This window comes from Cricetulus griseus, assembly GCF_003668045.3.
Source record: "Cricetulus griseus strain 17A/GY chromosome 1 unlocalized genomic scaffold, alternate assembly CriGri-PICRH-1.0 chr1_1, whole genome shotgun sequence".
NCBI lineage: Eukaryota > Metazoa > Chordata > Mammalia > Rodentia > Cricetidae > Cricetulus > Cricetulus griseus.
Genome location: NW_023276807.1, coordinates 196,735,175 through 196,741,102, shown reverse-complemented (window position 1 = coordinate 196,741,102; position 5,928 = coordinate 196,735,175).

Below are 5,928 nucleotides of genomic sequence, written 5' to 3'. Positions count from 1 at the left end.
ATCTCAAAAACAAAATAAAATGAAGTATGAATAAAGAAAACTCCACACACAAAAATAATCATACCTTTTCTACTCCCTGTTCCTCTTGTGGGAGGTTTTGGATGCTAAATTAGCATATACTGTTTTACTGACTTTTTTTGAAAGAATTTGAATTCTGACAGAACTATAATTTCTGAAAAGGAATGATTGATCTACACTGTAGCAAAAGGGAAAAGCAGGCTCTTGGTTCCTTTGTTTAACTGATAGCTGCTCAGTTCTTGGTTGTCTGTCTTTACGGTGATTCTGAAAGAAGAGTCTTGGGAAGAGCATTGCTAAAGGAAGGGAAGGCCTTTCTGGGGCAGAGAATCCCCAAGTTTGAGCAGCCCCAGCTGTCTCACCCTGTTACCAGAGCAAGAAAATCCCAAGAGACACTTCCTCCTTAACCCATTTCTGTCAGCAGTTTTCTTCTTTGGAACCAAAGTGAAGGAGTACAGACAGGCTTATGGGATGGACCCTTTAGCTCCCTAGACATGGCTCATATTCTGGAAATCAGCTTATTAAGGAATATAATAAAGCCAGGAAGCCACTGGGAAAAATCACAGAGATCATTAGATTATGAATGTCATTAGTTTTGGTTATTATTATCTCATAGATAATGACTGCTTAATGAGCTTTGGGACATTAGGCAAAGTAACCTCTCTAAACCCCTTAGCCTTATCTTTAAAATGGGGTTAATGATAGTTCCCATCTCAGATGTTTACCATGAAAATGAAACAGGACAGAGTGTGTGCATTATGGAGGGTTCCTAGTTCAGACTCTGAAATCAGGGTCTGACTGACTGAAGCATAGGATTTGGAGTGAATACAGGAAATCTCAGTTTCACTTGACCATTGGAGAACCAGATTGAAAGGTTGTACATCCCAGAGTTATGGTGAGAATCATGGCACAGGTAATGTGGGGCGGGCTCTTGCTGTACACTGGATGCACTGCCTGTCTTGGGGTGCTCTCAGCACTGTTACATTGCTGCCTTTGAAGCATTACTGCTACCACCTCTCAAAGTCATTCTGTACCTGCCTGGTTCTTTGTATCACTTGCTCCTGATCCAGAGTCTCAGACAACTGATTCCAGATCAGTCAGCCAAGCCTTGTAGCAGGGAAGTTGGAAAAGCAAGTTTGTGATATTAATGGCATTTTGGCAGAAACTTGGGCCGTGTTCACACTGAATATAATTCCAAGCTAAGGATTCCCATGGGATCCTTTTAAGTACACTGGATGATGATCAGCTGGTTTTGAAGTATCTCAAGGGCATTTTGGGGCATTAGCCTAAAGATGTAGGTGTGGCTTGTTATCCTTTTTCCACTTTGTAAGGGTGGTCCATGATGGTTGGGTATGGTGATAAATGCTTGTAATCTAAGCTCTTGAGACTGATGCAGGAGTTTTCCCTACAGGTTTGAATCCAGCTTGGGCTAAATAGCAAGACCCTTTCTCCCAAAAAGATGAGTGATAACATCAGAATGTCCACCTGTTATTATCACAAGACCTGGGTTTGAATCTCAGCTCTAGCAGCAACTGGTAAAATGATCTGGGGCCAGCCCACTTCCTGTGCACAGCAACGCTGCCTCAGTAATATTGTAAGTGATGCACACAGAATACCCAGCACAGTGAGCACTGCTCAGAAAACAAAGCAAGAGGCTACCTGGGGACTATAGCTCAAGTTTTCATATTTCATAAATCTTTAATAAATAGTTAAATATTTAAGCTAACATAATTTGGAATGGCACTTTCAGCATGACTATCAAGTCAAAATATTCTTGTGACATAAGGCATTACTTGCCTTTTTCAGCAGCGTTTCCTCATGAACAGGCTCCCAGAGGCCATATGACAAATAAAACCACAACACATTGGATGTAGAAGCAGATTTGGTTTCATACTAAAGAGATTTGCAAATATGTAAAACTGTGAAACTATTTTTATGAGTTTTTCTTTTGTTCTGGAATTTTTTTGTTGTTGTTGTTTTTTGAGATAGGTTTTCTCTGTGGCTTTGGAGGTTGTCCTGGAACTAGCTCTTGTAGACCAGGCTGGTCTCGAACTCACAGAGATCTGCCTGCTTCTGTCTCCCAAGTGCTGGGATTAAAGGCATGCACCACCACTGCCCAGCTGTTCTGCAAATTTTTTAAAACAAAAAATTGTGTTAATATGCAATGGTGTTCTTATTTTCCAAGATCAAATATTTTTAAATTCCCCCTTTCCATTTGGCAACTATTAATAGGATAACATATGTAAACATATTGGACATTGGTACTTGTTAAGCTTATAAAAGGGTCTCAGTCCCAAAAGGTTAGAGAATTTCTGTTTAAGGGAAAGTGTTTCCGTGAGAGAAAGCTGTATTTGAAAAACTTAATGTAAGTATTTAAATGGACTTTTACTTCCTTAAGTGTGTGGGCCTGGAAAAACTTTCCAAAATCTTTAATTAGCGTAATAAAATACAGTACGCATGTAGAGATTAAATGAAAAGAAAAACTTTGTTCATGGGCACAACTTATATAGAAATAGGCAGTAAAATAAAGGGATTGTTTGGGTGAAGAAATAGGATTTGTTAGTAAGCTGGACGTGTTGGCTTATGCTTGAAGTCCAGTGTTCGGGAGGCAGAAGCAGAAAGGTTGCTGGAAACTCAAGGCCCACTTGGGCTTCATAGTAGAGTAGGTCTGGACCAGCCTGAACTGCAGAGTGAGACCCTGCCTTCATAAAACAAATGAAGACATGCACAATTGTGAAGCAGGAAGACACCACAGTATCTGCTTTGTGTCCTGTTCCTGAAGACTTAAATTCAGTAAATGTATTTATGAGTAAACGTTGCAGTACTGTTTTCTCTCTTGTTTCTTGGAGACCCAGGCTGACCTTGTACTCATGATCCTCTTGTCACCACCAGGGTTACAGATGTGTGTGTCATGCCTGGTTCTCTCCAGTGATTTGACTTTCCATTTCTCAAAATGAAGCATGTCCTGACATTTCTTTTATTTCAACAAATATCTGATTACCTACTGTTCTAATTATAGCATGTGCCGTGAAGGAGTAACGGAGTAAGAAGGAAAAACTTCAGGCTTATCGACACAGGAGCATCAGGAAGTCATCTTTGAGATGATGTTTAAAGGGCCAGATGTGTCAGGTGGAGCAAAGGCATACCTCCCAACAGAGGCTCGGAGGTGTGCCCGGGGTGTATCAGACTAAGCACAGGGGAACACAATGAATTTGGAGAGGTAGATAACATCTAGGTCATGAAAGGCTTAGGGACTCTGGAAAGAAACTGCAGCTGTGATATGGATGGCTCACCTGTAAGCCTGAGAGACCCGTAAGATCAGAGTAGGATGTGAGTGAATGCAGTTTAAGTCTTTGGAGGTGGCTGTGATGGAGAGTGACCACCATTTCTCACAAGTGTCCTTGTGCATGTTTTCAAGGGAAGACAATGGCCCAGAGACCAGTTTTACTCCAGTGCTGGTAGAATGATTGTGTTCTCATTACTCACAATTTTTCAAAGGAGATACGCTTAAAAAAAATTAGGGTCCTTAGTCAGAGTTTTTTTTTTTTAATCTTTTTTTTTAATTTAGAAACAATCATTTTACATATCACCCACGCTCTGTTCCCTCTCTCTCCCATCTTCCTATGCTCCCTCCCACCCCCCCCAACCCATTCCTCACTCGCGCCCCCAAGGATGGTGAGGCCTTCCATGAGGGATCATCAAAGTCTGTCACATTATTTGGGGGAGGGCCTAGGCCCTCCTCTGTGTATCTGGGCTGAAATAGTATTCTTCCATAGGGAATGGGCTCCCAAAGTCCATTTGTGCACTAGGGGATAAATACTAGTTCCACTGTTAGAGGTCCCATAGACTGTCCAGGCCACCCACATTCAGAGGGATTGGTTCAGTCTAATGTTGGTTCCCCAGCCTTATGACTGAGGTCCATGTGCTCTCATTAGGTCAGGTCAGCCGGTTCTGTAGGTTTCTCCAGCATGGTCTTGACTCCTTTACTCCTCCCTCTCTGCAACTGGATTCCAGGAGTGTGGCTCAGCGTTTAGCTGTGGGTGCCTGCTTCTGCTTCCATCAGCTACTGGATGAAGGCTCTAGGAATGGCAACAAGGTAGTCATCAATCTCATTATTGGAGAAGGGCATCAAAGGCAGCCTCTCCATTACTGCCTAGATTCTTAGTTGGGGTCATCTTTGTGGATCTCTGAACATTTCCCTAGTGCCAGATTTCTCTTTAAACCTATAGTGGCTCCCTCTATTAAGGTATCTCTTTTCTTGTTCTCCTCTATTCCTCCCCTGTCTCAGTCTTCCTGATCCCTCTTGTTCTCCTCTTCTCCCCTTCTCTTTTTCCTACCTCCCTCAGCTCTCCCCCCATGTTCTCAATTTGCTCAGGAGTTCTTGTTCCTTTCCCCTTCTTTTGGGGAACCATGTATTTTTCTCTTAGGGTCCTCCTTGTTTCCTAGTTTCTCTGGAGGTGTGGATTGTAGGCTGGTAGTCCTTTGCTCTATGTCTAATATCCATAATGGGTGAGTACATACCATGCTTGTCTTTCTGTGACTAGGATACCATACTCAGGATGGTTTCTTCCAGTTTCATCCATTTGCTTGAGAATTTCAAGATTTCATTTTTTTTCTGCTAAGTAATACTCCATTGTGTGAATGTGTCACATTTTCTGTATCCATTCAGTTGAGGGGCATCTAAGTTGCTTCCAGGTTCTGGCTATTACAAACAATGCTGCTATGAACATAGTTGAACAGATGTCCTTGTATGAATGTGCTTCTTTTGGGTATATGCCCAAGAGTGGAATTGCTGGATCTTGAGGTAGACTGATTCCCATTTTCCTGAGAAACCATCATACTGATTTCCAAAGGGGTCTTACAAGTTTGCATTCCCACCAGCAGTGGAGGAGTGTTCCCCTTTCTCCACATCCTCTCCAGCATAGACTGTCATTGGTGTTTTTGATTTTAGCCATTCTGACAGAAGTAAGATGGTATCTCAGAGTTGTTTTGATTTGCATTTCCCTGATGGCTAAGGATTTTGAGCCATTTTAGATCCCTCTATTGAGAATTGTCTATTTAGTTCTGTACCCCACTTTTTAATTGAATTATTTGGTGTTTTGGAGACTAGCTTCTTGAGTTCTTTGTAAATTTTGGAGATCAGCCCTCTGTTGGATGTGGGGTTGGTGAATATCTTTTCCCATTCTGTGGACTGGCATTTTGTCTTGTTGACTGTGTCCTTTGCCTTACAGAAGCTTCTCAGTTTCAGGAGGTCCCATTTATTAATTGTTGATCTCAGTGTCTGTGCTACTGGTGTTATGTTCAGGAAGTGGTCTCCTGTGCAAATTTGTTCAAGGGTATGACCTACTTTCTCTTCTAAGAGGTTCAATGTGGCTAGATTTATGTTGAGGTCTTTGATCCATTTGCACTTAAGTTTTGTGCGTGGCGATAGATATGGATCTATCTGCAATCTTCTACACATCAGCATCCAGTATGCCAGCACCATTTGTTGAAGATGCTTTCTTTTTTCCATTGTATAGTTTTAGCTTCTTTGTCAAAGATCAGGTGTTCATAGGCGTGTGGGTTAATATCAGGGTTTTCAATTTGATTCCATTGGTCTACCTGTCTGTTTTTGTGCCAGTACCAAGCTGTTTTCATTACTATAGCTCTATAGTAGAGCTTGAAGTCAGGGATGGTGATGCCTCCGGAAGTTCCTTTATTGTACAGGGTTGTTTTGGCTATCCTGGGTTTTTTTTGTTTTTCCATATAAAGTTGAGTATTGTTCTTTCAAGGTCTATGAAGAATTGTGCCAGTATTTTGATGGTGATTTCATTGAATCTGTAATTGCTTTTGGCAAGATTGCCATTTTCTTTTTTTACATGTGTAGCCAAGTCTGTGACAAATTTTTCACTAGTTTCTTTGTGTTTATTTCAG